Genomic DNA, 17,245 nt, shown 5'->3' with positions numbered 1-17,245 from the left:
GAAAGAGCTCCCTATCCACCGAGGCCATCAGCGTGAGCCTTTGCCAAGTAGGCCAGAAGAAGTCCTTGTTAGCCAGCTTCCCTTTGCAGCTTCCTACTCTTCCATAGCCTTTGGGTACAAACTGGTATCTGGACTGGTTAGGATCAGAGCTGAGAGCGAAGGTGCCTGCAATGTTTGAAGACAACGTGCTGGTGAACTCACAACGAAAAACGGAAGGGTTTCAGGATTCTAGCAGAAAGGAATAGCAAGATTTCACTAAGGAGTTCTTAGAAGAAAGCATTAACTTTGCTTACTGGCTTTTTCAGGCTGGAGGAAGTGGGGCTAGGGTCGGGGAGAGAAGCACTGGGAGTCTTGTCGGAGTCTCAAGCAAAACCAGGCGAGGGCTCCGGGCAGATCCACTCCCACAGGGCCCTGTCTAACCTCCTTTCCAGTCGCACCTTTCTTCTGCTTTAGAGCCTGCGTCTGTGCCGGTGACCTTTGAGACCAGGTCTGGCTTATGAGGACTGTTAGGCACCCTTTCTGCCCTTGACATACTAAAATGAGACCAACTGCAGTATTTGTAATGTCTGATTCTGAGCTGTGTTGCTTCCCAAATGTAAATGTTCTTTTCAGAATCTGCGCCCATCTGATTAGTAAGCAAATCACCACCCACAACTAAGGGGACAGCGGAAGCCTGCCTCAGATGACTGAAACCCCCAAGTCAGTAGCTCTCCTCAAAATTTCCGGCGGGTTATAGCTAATGACTTTTCCCACCGCCCTAAGCAGCGGAAGCTTGACTCAGTGACGATTTTCTATCCAGTAACCGCGAGGAAGTGGGCGATCAGCAAATTGCCCTTTTGCAGGAGGCTGGGGACGCCCCTGGAAGTTCGCCTTCATCCTCCAGGTTTTCTGCCTTTTCCCTTCCCCCTTCCTGCAACGCCCCCGCGCCTCCTCAGCCTGGGGATTTCCCGGCGCTTCGCCGGCCCTCTCCGCGTCCCGGGATAAATCGGTTTGGAACACGTCTGGCTGGGAGGCGCGAGGGCGGAGAGCAGCTGAGCGGCCCGGGCCAGGGTCTCACGGACTCTTGGGGTCTGGCAGACGCGGCCGCTCCCGTCACTGCGGCGCGGGCCGAGCTCACGGCCGCGCGCCCGCCGCCGCCGCCTCCATGCTGCAGCGCGGGGCTCAGTTCCACTCGGCCAGGAGGCCGCCGTTGCCTGCACGCGCCGCCTTGGGAAGCTCGGTTCCCTGGCCCGCCCCGGCAGCGGCCGCCGCCCCAGACCTCAGCTGCTCGCCTTGCGCCTGAACTGCGGATTCGCCCCAGCGCGGTGGCCAGCGGGCGGGGCGCTGTGTGCAGCCGCGCGCAGGGAAGCGGTGAGCGTGTGCAGAACTGCCCCAGCCGAGGACTATGTATGTGTGTGCGCGTGTGTGCATGTGTTTGCTGGTGTTTTTCCTTCTTCCCTTGAGGGTGTGAATTGTTTCGCAGCTGGCTGCTCCCTTAGGATTCTTGACTTTGGGGAGCTCTGGGCTGTGAGCACAACCCACCCATATAATCCATTTTGCACGGTCGGTTATATCAGGGAAAAAAAAAAAAAAGCGCAACTGGACGGGGGTGGGGCAGACCGACGAAACCTGGAAACACACACACACTCAGGAGAGATGAAAAATTGAAAGACTTGAGAAGACTTTGATAACCTCCCTGCTGGCCCTTCTGTTTTCCGGAAAGATCCTGGATGTTGGCTACCTTTTCAAGTCGTCTTGGCATGTCTCTAGTGTTTTGTAAGCTGCTTTCCAGCTAGCTGCGTGTGTGTGTGCGCGCGAGTGTGTACGCGCGCGCCAATCTCATGCATTTGACTGTCTTTTATCCAACTGCCCAGAATGTGTTAACTCGGCGATGCCCCTTCATGCCCGGGTTCTTGCAGAGCTCTGAGGACGCCCGGACCCATTTTCCTGGCTGGATTTGGAGCGGCTGCTGGGCTGTGGACCCAGGTGTGTGGATCACTTTACCCAGAAGCTTGGAAAGCGCCAGTTTTTAACCGGCTTCCAGGTACATCACAAGGTCAAGAGAGGGTCTTGCAGCCCTCTTGTTTCCGTGTATCTACACCTTCTCGTCTTGGCCAGAAGGATATTTACGTGTTGGTCCACAGCATTTGAAGCCAAAAGTTCAGCCCGTCGAGCTGTTTTGCTATACAAAAAGAAAAAAAACAAGGTAATGAGGATTGCTTATCAAACTGCCTAACATAATCCTCACTCTTCCGCAGCCTTTTCCCGTCTCCCTCCTCCCCACCAAAATGTCACCAGCTCTTGAATTACGTGGATTCGGGTTGGAGGAGAACTTGAAGGAAACGTGATTAAACGGCTATGCGAGAACGCTCTCTTTGCTGCCCGCGGTCCGGTGGGCTTCGAAGCCACTCGTGAGAAGGACTGCTTCCCTCCGTGCTGCCTTCCTCCCCGTGCAGTGTTGGGTGTGAGTGTGCAAGTGTGAGTGCAAGTGCGCGCGCCTGGGTACGAGTGTGTGAGTGTGAGCGTGTCTGTGTGTGCGTGCGCGGCCGCCCTGCCTTTGCCCGCTCCCCAGGCGCGGAGCCGCGGGTTTCATGGGGCGATTGCCGCGGATCCCCCACCCAGCGCGACCTGCGGGCAGCGGCGGCAGTGGCAGGAGCCGCCTTTCCGACTCCCTAGGATGCGGGTGCTGAGCTATGGCAAAGGGCAGCGAAGTGACGAGCGAGACCCGGGTACGACTGTGAAAGCCACCTGGAGCCACCTTGTCGGGATTGTACCTGCAGGCAGAAAGTCTTCCTATGACCGTCTTTTCCCCTAGAGGCACCAGGTAACAAGCCAACGACTACGCGCCTCACCCAATTTCCTTCTGATCTTGTTTCTAGTGTCTTATCTGCATTGCAGCCTACTTTACTTATTAATGTTTTGAAAATCATTGGGAAGGATTGGGTATCCAAGGGCGCTGCTCTGTGATTTTGTAATACAATTTCTAGTAGGTGAAATATAAATCTATACCTGAGCACTTCATCTAGTAGTGGATGCTTTGAGAATATGGATGTGCTCCACCCTGAGGATATTTTTTGAGAGCTAGGCGTGTGGAACCTGTCTGAAGATGCCAGAGATCAAAATTCTGTGTTTCCTTCAGGCTATGGTTGCCACGGACCATTTGGTACCCAACCCTCTCCAGATTGTGGAGTGTGAGTGGGTGTTTGGTTTTCACCCATCATTTAAGCCAAATATGTTTTTTACACTTTTCTACCTCTGGTGCCAGGTTGTTTTCCTTTCCTTGTTGTGGAGGAGCTTGCCAGATCTTTTCAATAGTTGTAAATTACGCATCTGGAGACTTTGACTGGAAATGGAGTTTTCTTGGAACTTGGTTTGCATGAAAGGGAATATATTGCCACGGGTGTGTGTCTTGAGATATGGTGTTTAGCTGCCAGGGCGTGCTTTTATGTAGCAGAATAAATCCATGGAAGAAGTCGTTTTTATATCTAGCAGAACCAAGCTAAAACGATAGCCACCACCCAACATCCTCTCCAGCTGTATTGTCTCCGTCACGGAGAGGGGCTCCTGTGCGCGTTTTTTTGTTTGTGTGTGTTTTGCTTTGTCGCTGTATAATAGGTATTTTGATTTTTTTTTTTTTTCTGATGCCTTGATTTACAAGGAGCAGGTTGGATTTGCTACTGCCTAATTAACATATTGGGTCTGATATGTTAAAAGGAGATTCCCAGGGCAGGCTGAAGCGCAACAAATTTAGTTAACTTACAAAGCCCCTTACCCTAGCGCCTTTTCCCCCTGAATTCCCTTTCCTCTCATCTCAGCGCCCGCCCCCAACGTAAAATGTCACTACCTTCCTGAAGACATTAGAATTAACAAGATAAAGCACTTCCAAAGTAGTCTCATCAATGTTTTATTCCGTAGTGAAGACGGTCTTAATAATTTAGCTAAGGAGTGTTCGTTTGTCTCTCGCCTTTGGGAGCTGCTTACTGGCTATACATTCAGCGGAAGATTTTGCCTAGCCAAGCTCAGGATGCCTTGCTCCGGGAGGCAGTGACTGGGGCTGCTGGGGCGCGGGGGCTCTCTTTGCTAAAGCCGCTTAGGAAGTGTAGGGGCGCTGCCTGATTTTCCTCCACTCGCTGCGTTTCTATAGATATCCATATGATGGCATTTGCAGACTTCGAGCTGGCCGATAGCTGCTCTGCTTGTCCCTGCGCACTGACGTCCCCAGCTCTTCCTCGAGTCTGGGCTCCGCTGCTGCTGCAGCCCTCGCAGGCTGGGGGTGCTGCAAGGCTGTGAATTCAGCGGGCTTTGGGGGCTGGGCTCTGCCACTGCAGCTGGCAGGCCGGCTTTGACACTCTTTTTGGGGCGGGGCGGAAGAGCTCAGCGGACCCCCTGGCAGACAGCAAGCGGATCGTGGCCGAGGCGGCCGCCTGGATGTGAGAGGAGGGAGATGCCCACAGCCACAGAGGAGCATAGAGGGCGATGGTGTCCTGCCTTTGCCTGCAAAATCCTCTCTCTCTCTCTCTCTCTCTCTCTGTCTCTCTCTCTGTCTCTGTCTCTTTCTGTTTGTCTCTCTCTCTTTCTCTCCCCACCCGCCATGAATATTCAAGAATATGGAAGGAAAGCTGGCTACAAAAATGTCCTGATATTCAAATACTGCATGATTTATCAGGATTAAAATCCTGAAGCTAAGTGTGTGTTTCCTGGATTTTCATTTGTTCTTCTTTCTCCCCTTCCTTCTTGCTCTTCTGGGTTTGATCAGGTCATTTATACCCGTTTTGTTTCCAGTCGAAACACCTCTGTAAAGTCAACTAACCTCCCTCCCCTACCTGATACCCAATAAACGTGAAAGAGGAGGACAGGAGGGCCACTCTTCAGATTTGCTTTGTGACTTCAAGCTCCAGGGAGAACCAAGGAGTGATACAGAAGATATCTCGACTTTAACAGAACTTCATCCTGTGAGAACCAATGAAAAAATTGAGAAATTGCCTAGTTTAATGAAATAAATGAAAGATAACAGATAATTGGGAAAAATTTAAAAAGGATTTTTCCTCATATCTTCTCTTTTTAAAATTTTTCTCTTTTAGTGAATTTACTTCTAATCCTCCTATCACTCAGAAAATCTTAAACAAATCTGATTTGTTTATTCTAAACGTCAGACAAAGATACTTCTTTGTCCCCCTCCCCAAATTGCCCCAGAATATCATTGCAACAGTATTGATATCATACTTACAATATTTTTTAGCAAATAAGTCATACCTATCTAGAGAGTGCCCAAGAAAAAAGAAATGCTGGTGAATATAGGTACTTGGAAAATAAGGTGTTTTCACCACCTCCCACCTCATTTCACTTTCTTCTGGCCTTTTTCCAATAAGGATTCCATCTTTTGCAGGTTAAGTTTTGTTCTTCCACCCTCAGCCTCAGGGAAGGCAAAGCAAATGCGTTAAAATGGATGCTGAATGCTCAGAAACCTAAACATAGACGATGGTGTGATGCATGTTTGAAAATGTCACTCATTGGTGCAGATTAGAGTTAGGTTAAATATCATAACTAAATAGAGCTCCTAATACAAGTTTGCATGGACAGAAGTTCCTAAAGTAGGGGAAAAGATTTCTGCTGCCTTTTTCTTCTCCCTTTTCTGGGAAAATGGAAAGGGTACAAGTTACTTTGAAAATCTGAGTCCACTGTCCTTGTTAAGAATCATCTTTAGACAGAGCTAGCTTCACTCACTGGCCTGGCTCACTGATGAGTTAACACTGTCAGATATTGATAGGAAATTTCCAATAAAAAGCCTCCATCTTTGTAAGCCCTCTTTTAGTTATTAATAGGGACAGAACAATAGGGTATCTATAAGAACAGGCATAAGCAGATAGGTGGAAAGAAGTTGCCACTTGATCCTGTGCCCTGGATCATTTCTTTTAGTCATTTTTTTCCCTTTCTCTTTTCAAGAGGAGAATGACCTTGAACACCAGCCTTCTGTTCTTTCACACATCTCTCTCCTTCCCTCATAGATGTAATGTGTATACGACCACACACACCTTGTTTTTGAAATATGAGATTCCTGTGCTGATGTTTTGAGAGAAGTTCATAAAGATTTAGTTCTGACTGATACCAGCCAGAAGTGATTTCTTTCTTTTTTCTCAAGAGGGGATAGCAAGAGCTGTAGTTACCTGTGGGAGAATTCCCCACCCTATTCTCTCTTCAGTTATTTCTGTCTCCTCTGTCATTAAATGGATTCTGGGTGTCAAAGCAGTATCTGGTTATGACATTGGTGTTTAAATGATCATCATATGTCATATCATGTTTTATCACCCTTTCATCTTTTCATAAATGACTGTCATTTTCCTTTGTCCATTTAAATCAGTGATCGGGTTCTTGCTGTTTGAAGCACTTTTGGCTTAGTAGTTTTGCTGAGTTTTCTTGCTGGTGAAATTGAGATCTTGCTTTCTGCTGATCTGTTGCTGTGTTGTTGTATGGTTGGGATGAGATGCTTACAGATATCTAACAGTATTCCTGCCTCTACATGAAACTACTACATAATATCTAATAAATTATTCATTTAAAAATAAATTTATCATAAATAAGATTGCTAATAAGTATTATTGCCAATTTTGAGGTTGGAAAAAGGAAGCTACCAGAAACTTCCTAAAGGCTTAACTGGCTAACTTATTAGCTTATTTCAGTGATTTTTATTTTCTGTTTACTTGCAAATGTAACATACTGACTTTATCTTCAGGATTTTGTATATAGTATAAGAATTTTATGTTTGATGTATTATTGAAGGGTAAAAGTAGAAATTTGGACCTTATAGGTGTGTGGGCCCCTAGAATACATAACTAGAAGATAATTTTGCTAGATTATTCCAATGATACACATGTGCATACTCTGCCTTATTCAACAAGACTTGAGAGTGAGACTACTTATTCTGGTTCTAGAGCCCACATTTTTATTCCCCTGGCATCCTTCAATCATTGAGGACTATTTAGAACCTAAGGCTGTATAATTTGTTCATTACATGGTATGTGCATGGTGAAATTAAGAAGTATTATGTTCATAATTATTGAGGCTATTCCCGTTAGAGGTGAACCATTTTTATTATGCTCTACCAAAATAAATTGTATGTTATTATGAAAATCCCAGTTTCATATAACAGAAGACAGAAATATAAGAATGTAATTCAAATATAGTCAGTGCTACTTTTCAGCTTTTTCATCATATTGTTGTGAAAGATACTGTGTTGACAAAATGATATTTACTAAACATAATTTATTTTTACATAAAAAATTTACATGACATAATTTAATGCTAATTATGAAGTTAATAAGTAATAAAAATTACAATGGAATTACATGCTTGTATAACTGTGCTGTCATTTCACTGATTTCAAGTAAACAACATGAAAAGAATTTATTGTCTAAACTATAAACTAAATTTGTAATATTTCTCAGAAATTGGTTTTTATAGCCAATGTTTGTTAAGTTACATGGTCACATTGGCAGAAAATTTAAATTGACAAATTTTGTGCTTCTTAGAAAATATGTCCTTCTTTGGGCATATACCTAGTAATGGGATTTCTGGGTCAAATGGTATTTCTGGCTCTAGGTCTTTGAGGAATCGCTACACTGTCTTCCAGAATGGTTGAACTAATTTACATTCTCACCATGGCACATGTTTACCTATGTAACAAACCTGAGCATCCTGCACATATAGCCCAGAACTAAAAATAAAATAAGAAAATATATCTTTTTACAGAATAAATCTGTCAAAACTTAAAGCTCACACTGTTCTTGCATTTTCTTTGTGGGAACATATGTATAATGTATTGCTCTAAAATATCTTCCAAGAAATATTTCAAAAAGGTATTATAATCCTTGTGGAAAACCATTATAGAATTTTCATAGAAAATTGAATCTATTTTAGATTTTACAATAACAAAGACACTAGAAAAGTAGCAATATGATAAATGATTAAGGTTTTAGCATACTTTTAACAAACTCTGAGAGCAGTTTCTGAATTCTTAGAGAAAAACAAAAAAAGCCCTAATTCATTCAATAGATGCTGAATCAGAAATAGTATATTTAATCAGGAATGGAAGCCTAAACAATGCTGTTTATCTCAGTCTGTTTTCACTCCACCCTGTGCTGCTCTTTTGAGGAAGTGCTAAAGAGCTTTGAAGGACAACTTTCAGTTTCTTTCTTGATTGCAGTCTTCATTTTGACTCCTTATTTTCTAACTTTAAGTAGGTTTTTCATGGATTTTAGTGGTATCATCTCCCAAGTTATAGAATATTTGCATTCAAATGATTTACTAGTAGGGACAGATCAACTACATTTGATGAAACTTAACTTTCTCTTATCTCTTTTGAAAGTATAGGATGTGGTAATTTTCTTATTAATTACCTCTCCTTTTATTACTTTTTTCATGGTGTGAAGATTTGTTAAGTTTTTGAATGATGTATTTACATTTGTTTTTATTAGTGATTAGTCATTTGTATAGCAGCATTAAAATATTTATAATTTATATGGCAGCATTGATCACTACCTGAGTAGTACATATGCTTTATTTTATGTAGATAGATATCTTGATATTATTAATATTCACAGATATTTGAATTTGGAATCCCACACTCAATAAAAATAGCCCCAAATTTAAGTGAAAAGTTTAACGTCAATTTTCGGAATTATTTATGATATTTGCTATGTATTGACTGTTCAAATGTCAGGCACTTTAAAAATCTGTAACTGGACATTGGGTCCTGATCTTAATAACTTATTTTCTTAGTAACATGAAAAATATAAACAAATGCAGAAGGTTGAAAGTAATTTATTAACTAAAACTTTTAGTTCTATTTTAGTGTTCTGTGCTTTGTAGTAGGGAAGAGAGAAGAAATTAAGAAATCATGGCTGTGTTTTATAGGGATTGTATTGTGCAGTAGTTAGAAAAAGGAACTATGGGATTCTGCCATCCTTGGTCTCAGCCCTGTATAACCTTGAACAAGTCTTTGAACTTCTCTGAACATCAGAATCCTCATCTAGGAAATGGGGCTAGTAATATGACATATGCAATCAGGCAGTCTGAAGGTTTCAGTGATATGGTTCATTAGGTGCCTGATTGTTATTATCATTATCACCATTACCATGATCACTTCATCATTAGCTAGCATGAGCATGATTAGGGAAACCATAAAGGAGGTGATAATTGTATGGCTTCAAAAGCTCACCAGACCAGGAGTCATATTCTTCAAGAACCAGGCAGAAGATGTAAAGCAGAAAATCTTGCTGAGTTTAAGAAATCATAGGGCATATCTTTAATACACTGGAGAGTGCATGACTTACTCAAAGATGTTCACATTTATATTCACTTTAATCTCTGATGGACATGGCATTCGGCAACTTGACATATATATTCAGTTCTCCTGACATATATATTCAGTCTTGAATTTTTTAAAGCATCTCTGCCAAGTGGTCATCTCGACTAAGCTTCAGTAACTTTAGTGATTCCAAACTCACTCCAATAAGATTATTTCATTATTATATAAATGTATTTTAATTTTCTCCTTTAACTTGAGCCAAAACTCTGGCACCTTGTAGCTTCTAATTATTTTTAACATGGTAGAAAGAGGCACACAAGTCTAATTCCTAATGATAGTACTTCAAGTGTTTTCACTGAGTTCCTTGAAATTTCCAACCCACAATTGCTGTGCTTGTGACTAAACATATCTTGGCTCGAAACTGGTTTCGGACAGTTTTCAATGTATCATGATTTCAAGTCCTTTTTCCTTGAATTGTCATTAAATGTTAGCTATCATTGGTCTTTATCATCGCCTTCTTCTGGAAGGTTTTCGTTTATTATCCAGCTTTGCACTGAAGCATGCTAACAACCCACGTGGGTAGACTACTGTCGAGTTAAGCAGGACCATTACTTTCTTGCTTTTGGAGCCGAGAAGGCAAGAAAATGCTGTAACTCCCCAGCTTGCACTCATTTTAGATGTTACAATTTGATCAATGTTTTCTTTCCTGCTGAGACTTAACAAGACATTGGAGTTCTTAACATATAGAACTATTTTTTTTAATTAAAAATTATTTTAAAACATTTCTATGGGTAAGTAGTAGGTGTATATATTTCTGGGGTACATAAGATGTTTGGATACGGCCATGCAATGTAAAATAAGCACATCATGGAGAATGGGGTATCCATTCTGTCAAGCATTTGTCTTTTGAATGACAATCAAATTACACATTTTAAGTATACCTCTTCAAGATGTGACAAATGGTCAGGTCAAGTTTGATCACAGGATTAAACGTATTTGCTATTATGAGTCTTGACACTTCGAACATTCAGATCATGTGATTTACTCATGATGACCAAGTTACTTAAATTTTTCCACTAAATAATGAGAGAAAATTCACTAATATATTTTAATGTTATTATTCATAATAAATATGAACAACAATGAAATGGAGCAACACAAGAAGAATTTTCACCTTATGCTAAAATGATTGGCTGACTGCATCATGATCTCTCTGTTCTAAACAAGAATGACTCAAGTCCTTTCTTCAATTCCTTTAACCAACCTTTATTTGGCATTTAATGCATACTTGGATTTTTTGGTAACCATTTCTCCTTTGAATCACAGAAGCCAAAATAGCATAGATGCGACTCTAGAAAAGTTGCAATCTAGAGTGAGAAATAAATATTATTTCAGAGAGTAGCCCTAGTCCTGAATCAGTCTTGGTGACATTCTCACACCTTTTCCTCTAATGCTCTTGATCTCTAGAGTATTTACTAAATTAATATTTGTTACCTCCGCCATTATTTAATAAAATTGATGATTAAGCTCCTAGAAGTTTCCTCAGCCTCTATATCAGGTGATCTAATTTCTAAAAAGGGGGAAAATAATTTAAACACAGAAGAAAATGACATGTAAACTTTCTTGATTAAGTATCCTCGTAGAATGAGTCTTTTGGTTATCCATATTATCCATAGTCTTGAATGTTTTCTCTTTAGGCATCCTTTTTAAAAATTATTAAAAGTTTTACATTTAATGTGAATTCAAATAGTTGTCAAGATCAACATAACACATCAAAACATAATTATTTTCTTAATGACTCATTTATTGTATATGTTAGTGATTGCAGACAACCCTTGGGGACCAATCCAAGACATGTTTAAGGCAGTTTATAAAGTTGCCACTTCTTTTATCCTCTCTGTCTTTACTGTAAAGTGTTTCTTTAATTTTCTTTGCTCTTATATAGCTATTTTTTGTCAATGTACTTGCTTTCCTTTTAAACTTCCTAATAGGAACTTAGTAAGAAAATAATAAGATTTCTGGTTATGTTGGTAAAATAAGAACCTGAGGCTGAATAAAAGTCTAAGGCTTCATCCTCTGAGACAAGCACATGAGCTTTCCATGTATTTGATGGGGACAGCGCTGAAAGATGCTAATATATATAGCTTGGATAATATATAATGGATGATGATGGTGATCATCATCAGCATCTTCATAATATTCTGAGAAGGTGGTCTTTTCCTGGCACGTAGATTTCTACCTTTCTCTACTCTATGCAATAACCCTACAGATTTTTCATGATTGTCTCAATTTTTTAGAGGAATGTATTGTGGCGCGGGGTGGTTAATTTGCTTGTCCATGATTATACAGTTAAGATGATAGGGCTAGACTTAAATTCAAACATTTTTTATTCTAAAGAAGATGCTCTGTTGGCTACGCCTAGGGGATTTCCCTTTTCTCCTACTGCTTATGGCTGTTTTTCATTGACTATTACAAAAAACACATTTTTAATCTTCTGCAAGGATGATGAGCATCCTCTGAACATATATCCTATTTTTAGTTTCTCATGTGGTTATGGTACTGTATGAATTGCCATGTCTTATATCTGGATGTGTATAAAAACACTTTATCCACTAGGAGATTCTGTAGTTGCTTATATTGAGAAGGTATTGCATCCTGAGTCTGGGATATACATACATACTAAGACTTTTTGATAAAATAGACTGTGCCATTTTGGGTGATTTGCTCTTTAATTTTCAGTTCCCATATGCAGGAGTGACTGGCAAACCATTTAAATGGATTGACATGCTATAAGTAATAAATACATTTTCAGGTCCTAGTGCTAAAGAATCAGAACATACTGCAATATCAGGATGGGATGAAACATACAGATCATTCTGTTCATCATTAACATCCTGGCATTTGCCTCACCATGCTCTACCTTCCACTCACTTCTTTTGCTGTGTTATTTGTGTAGACTGCTGTTGATGCTCTTAAGGAGTGCTCCAGGTGTTACTCCTGTTACCTTTTCCCTTTGAGAGAGGGCCAAAAAGAAAGCAGTTGATAATTTCTGAGCTTGAATCACTGCTATTATTTCCATGACAGAGGGGCTTGATGATGGGCAGTCAAATTCTGGGCTTAATTCTAGATAGACCTGTTTTCAGGACAAATCTTTTCCAGAATAAGCCCTCTGATGTTTTCTTATCTGTAGGCTGTGTTGTTATCTCTTGAGGTGAAGTCAAAATGGCCACAGATTTATTGCAGTGCTTCTCATCAAGAATAGATGTGTGTTTCTGTTCCTTTTGAATCTGGGCTGGCCTTTTTACTTGCTTTGAACAACAGGGATTGCAGAAGTGACATGGTATAATTTTCTTTTTTTTTTTTTTTTTTTTGAGACGGGGTTTCGCTCTTGTTGCCCAGGCTGGAGTGCAATGGCGCGATCTCGGCTCACCGCAACCTCCGCCTCCTGGGTTCAGGCAATTCTCCTGCCTCAGCTTCCTGAGTAGCTGGGATTACAGGCACGCGCCACCATGCCCAGCTGATTTTTTGTGTTTTTAGTAGAGACGGGGTTTCACTACGTTGACCAGGATGGTCTCGATCTCTTGACCTCGTGATCCACCCGCCTCGGCCTCCCAAAGTGCTGGGATTACAGGCGTGAGCCACCGCCATTTTCAAGCCCAATCCTCCAGAGACCATGTAGCTTCTAGTCTTGTTCTTTTGAAAAGATGTTACCATTATGTGAAGAAACATGGATTCCTCTGCTGAGAACAAGTGGTCTGTCCAACAGCCAGCTCCAGTGGCCAGACATTCACACATAGTTGAACCTCCAGATAATTGTAGTCACAAGATTGACCCCAGGTGAGACCAGCAGAAGAACTAACCAGCTGAAGCCAGCCCAAATTGCTGACCCACAAGTCATAAACAAAAATAAATGGTTGTTACTTTGAGACACAAAATTCTGGAATCAGAATAGACAACTGAGACACCTATCTTAGGTTCTGAGACATAGCCAGCCACCATACCTCTTTGAAAGAAAAGCCTGGCTCTCTTTATAAAAAAATACTTTCAACAAATATTTGTTAAATATCTACTATAGCTAAGCATGATGCCACTCAATCCATGGATTCATATATTTTTGAGGTAGAATATATTCTTTTCTTACATCTTAGGAAATGTTTACTGATTTCTCAGTGGGTAACTTTTTCTATGATATTTCCTAACACGTACATGATAAGTAGTTTTGATTTGTCTAATTTATAATGTAGTGATTTATCATTGCATTAGAGAAGCTTCTCTGAAAAAGTTGTCCTCTTGTGCTAGGAGTCATACTATTCACCTAAAACCCAAGGGAAAAATTGGCTTTTTTTTTTTTTTTTTTTTTTTTTTTTTGAGGTGGAGTTTCGCTCTTGTTACCCAGGCTGGAGTGCAATGGCGCGATCTCGGCTCACCGCAACCTCCGCCTCCTGGGTTCTGGCAATTCTCCTGCCTCAGCCTCCTGAGTAGCAGGGATTACAGGCACGCACCACCATGCCCAGCTAATTTTTTGTATTTTTAGTAGAGACGGGATTTCACCATGTTGACAAGGATGTTCTTGATCTCCTGACCTCGTGATCCACCCGCCTCGGTCTCCCAAAGTGCTGGGATTACAGGCTTGAGCCACCGCGCCTGGCAAGGCTTTTTTTTTTTTTTTCCTACAGGATGCATTTTGGCTTGTTTTAGTTCAGTGAGATATTTTGCCATTTCTCCAAGATTTCATTTTATCTTCTAATTATATTTTGGTGATTCATATTTACTATTCATTTCTTCTGTAAATTAAACCTAGATTGCACAATTACTTTATTCTGGGCCTTGATATATACCTCCTTTTGTTTAATGATATTCTAATTTATGGATCAAACTACAGGAATTTGACATACTGTTATAGGTGTAATAAGGTACAGGGCATAGGTCACGGGGCATTAAAATGATAATTTCATAACTTTCTGATTATTATTTATTGGCAAAAAATACATAATTAAAATGAGTATATTTGACTTCAGTGTTTGTATTTTTAGTAAAAGAGATATATTTGTGAAAGGGTAGATGAAAATGCATGCCACATTCACTTAAATATTTTCTTCAAAGGTATTTTTTTTCAAAAGTATTTTGTAATTATGGATTGAAAGCCTCCCTGGATTATGTTGAATATAAAATATTTCATATATATTTTATTTTTGGTACTTCTTACTGTGATCTTAGAGTCTAATGTAAAACAGGTAATGTATGTTATGCTTTTTATTTGAACTGTCCACTAGTAAATTCTAAAATAACAAGTTCCATATACCACAAATGGCAATATATGTATACTGCAATATGTGTACATATATATATATATATATATATACGCATACACACTATATACACTTTGTATATTGCATACAGTACATAAACACTGATTTTCTTAGCATATTCCTCAGTTTCTTCATCTGTGGAATGGGGCTAATTTTGGTGACCATCCCAAAGGCTGTTGTGGGGAGTCAGTGAAATAATGTATGCCCAGCAACTCACGCATCAACTGGCAAGTAATAGAATGCTCAAACATCACTAGCAATTATTTATATCTAAAGTGAGAAAATTACAATTGAATGTAAAGAATAATTGCAAATATTTTTATGCATAACATGATGACTCTTTTACAAAAATACATCTGTTAGACTGTAGTGTTTGGCCTTATTAGATTCTCAGCTTTCAAGTCTATTTCCAGTTTATTCTATGGAGACCTAGGACAAAGGAATCTTATAAAATAATATCAAGGCAGTAATTTTCCTTGAAGATTGATAAAGAAATTAAAAAAATAATTAAAATAAAAGCAAAGTTTTCTACAGATCTGTAGTAACTAAACATTGTTACACTAACTGGGATAATATTTTAAAAGCAATGTTTCAATTAATCTATGGTCTTTGGAACATGGTTCTAATAGGCAGGACAAATCCAGGTTGCTTGGGATTTTAAAGTAATACAATTTGGGAAATATTTTAAAGAAAAAAATATGTAAAGTTACAAACACAAAATGTAGGTTAAAGTATCTTGGAAGGGGCTTGTGTATACAACTGGTTTTGTGGTATATGTGACCCTCTTATTAAGGACATGTTCAAAGAACTGAGAAGAGATGAGTAACTTGATTTTGTTTTCCATTTGGGAAAATTGACCAAATAGTAGTTTAGACTAATTTGTGTAACTTTTTTTCCCATTGATGTCTATCTCTCTAATAGTTATATTTCTTTGTTAAATTGAAAATTAAAATATTGTTTAAATAGCTATGTGAGTGTATGACTGTTGCACTAATTATTTTTTGGGATCAAAATAAATGGACAATTAATATGTGTAATTAATTGCCAAATTTTCCCAATAATGGTGGGAAAAGCATTTTTTTTTTCAATTCTAAGTGTTATCTATACCATTATATTTTGAAAACATGGAATAAATTATTATCTCTATTGTCTTCCTATGTTAAACAAAGGAAGCAGATTCAAGGACAATTTAAAACCAAGATAGGAAGTTTAAGTGAAATATATCACTCTTGATATAAAGTGTGTCTTCAGGAGGTGCTGGTGAAATACATGAATTTATATGTACATTAACAAATAAATATTGATTTTTGAATGTGGCCACAAAGCACTAGAATTTATTTGTATGTACCAATAAAAGGAAACGAATTTCATTTTTTATAGTCATTACCTCTCATACTGGTGTTTATACTTTTAACGATAGTATTTTGTAACATTTGGGATACACAAAAAAGAAAAGGATCTTAATTTTTGAAATATGAAACACCTTTGAAAAACAATGTCATATCATTCTGAAGATTTATTTCTATACTCTGTGTCCCTATATCCCCTGTGTGAAATGCAATCTATATTGGAAATGAGAAGTTAGTATCAAGTCTCTCAAACTGATTCAAAGCCCATAACACAAAACTTTCTTGAATGTGGTAATCGGTATAGTAGGATTATTAGCGACTCTTAAGTGGATGAACTATGTGAGCTGAATTTAAGTAGAGTTAGCACTCACTGTTGCTGAATTGGTGCTATCAATAGTAATTTGAAGATATGCTTTGTCATTTTAAACTGAAATGATAAATTGACTATATAGCAGTCCAAGGAGAAGTTGACACCTACAGGTGAACGATGTGTAAAAGAGTGAGTCAGATGGAGTCATATGATGGTCCCAAGCTTGTTGGAGTTCAGGCTCTGTAACTTGCATGTAGCAGAACATTTTTGGTTTCAGCATCTAGAATTAAGGCTGAAAAATAGAGTTGTATCACTTAGAATTCATTTAGCAGGAAGTAAAAAATGCAACCCAAATTGTCTTGGCATCAAAGGAATTTTTTTGTTCAGACAACCAATTTCAGGATTATCTTCAGGCATAGCTTGACCCAATATTTAAAAGGTTGAAAAATCTGGATCCAACTTTCAGCTCTAATTTCTTTCCATCAGTTCCTTTCCAAGATTTGGAAAGGTGGATCAGTGTCACTTTGCATCATAACAACACCGTGTCCAAAGGCAAATGGAGAAAGACCATAAAAGAAAGGAAGGGAGAGAGAAAGTGGAAGACAGAAATTGATTCCTAGCAATCATAACAAAGATTCTTAAATTGATTATTTTCAGCCCTAGTTGTTTGACTTGGGGCATGTTACCATCTCTGAACTTGGTTGGGAAGAATCAATGCATTATTTGATGTATTTAACCCTTCCTTCTTCTTGTCCTCTCTTTCTCTTTCCATCTGTGTCTATTTTCCTTTCTTTCAGAAATAGTTTATCTGAGAAGCCACTTTTCTGTCCCTCACATGAAATTCAAAAGCCAATATACCGTTAGTGAACTTTTAATATTTTGGCTTGTTAAATAATGTTTCCTGGTTTAAGATTTCTTAGCATGTTTTGTTATTTTAGGGAAACAAATGGAAAATTGTCAAGCCACAGTTTTGCAGTAAAATGTTAGAAATGGC

General features: G+C 39.4%; 1 protein-coding gene across 5 annotated transcripts in view; it reads left to right on the top strand.

Moving 5' to 3' along the window:
* The first annotated feature begins 943 nt into the window (after window positions 1–943).
* LRFN5 (leucine rich repeat and fibronectin type III domain containing 5) overlaps window positions 944–17,245 on the top strand; it is a 283,790-nt gene continuing 267,488 nt past the window's right edge. For all 5 annotated transcript variants that reach the window (XR_004258030.1, XM_032242485.1, XM_032242484.1 and 2 more), the window contains exon 1: window positions 944–2,803. The gene's annotated coding sequence lies outside the window, so the exon portion shown is untranslated. The remainder of the gene's footprint in view (window positions 2,804–17,245) is intronic.

The sequence above is a fragment of the Sapajus apella genome, unplaced genomic scaffold (assembly GCF_009761245.1).
Source record: "Sapajus apella isolate SASKATOON/1434 unplaced genomic scaffold, GSC_monkey_1.0 scaffold50, whole genome shotgun sequence".
Taxonomy (NCBI): Eukaryota; Metazoa; Chordata; class Mammalia; order Primates; family Cebidae; genus Sapajus; species Sapajus apella.
The sequence above is the reverse complement of the archived record's forward strand: the minus strand, read 5'-3'. Positions and strand labels throughout refer to the sequence as shown.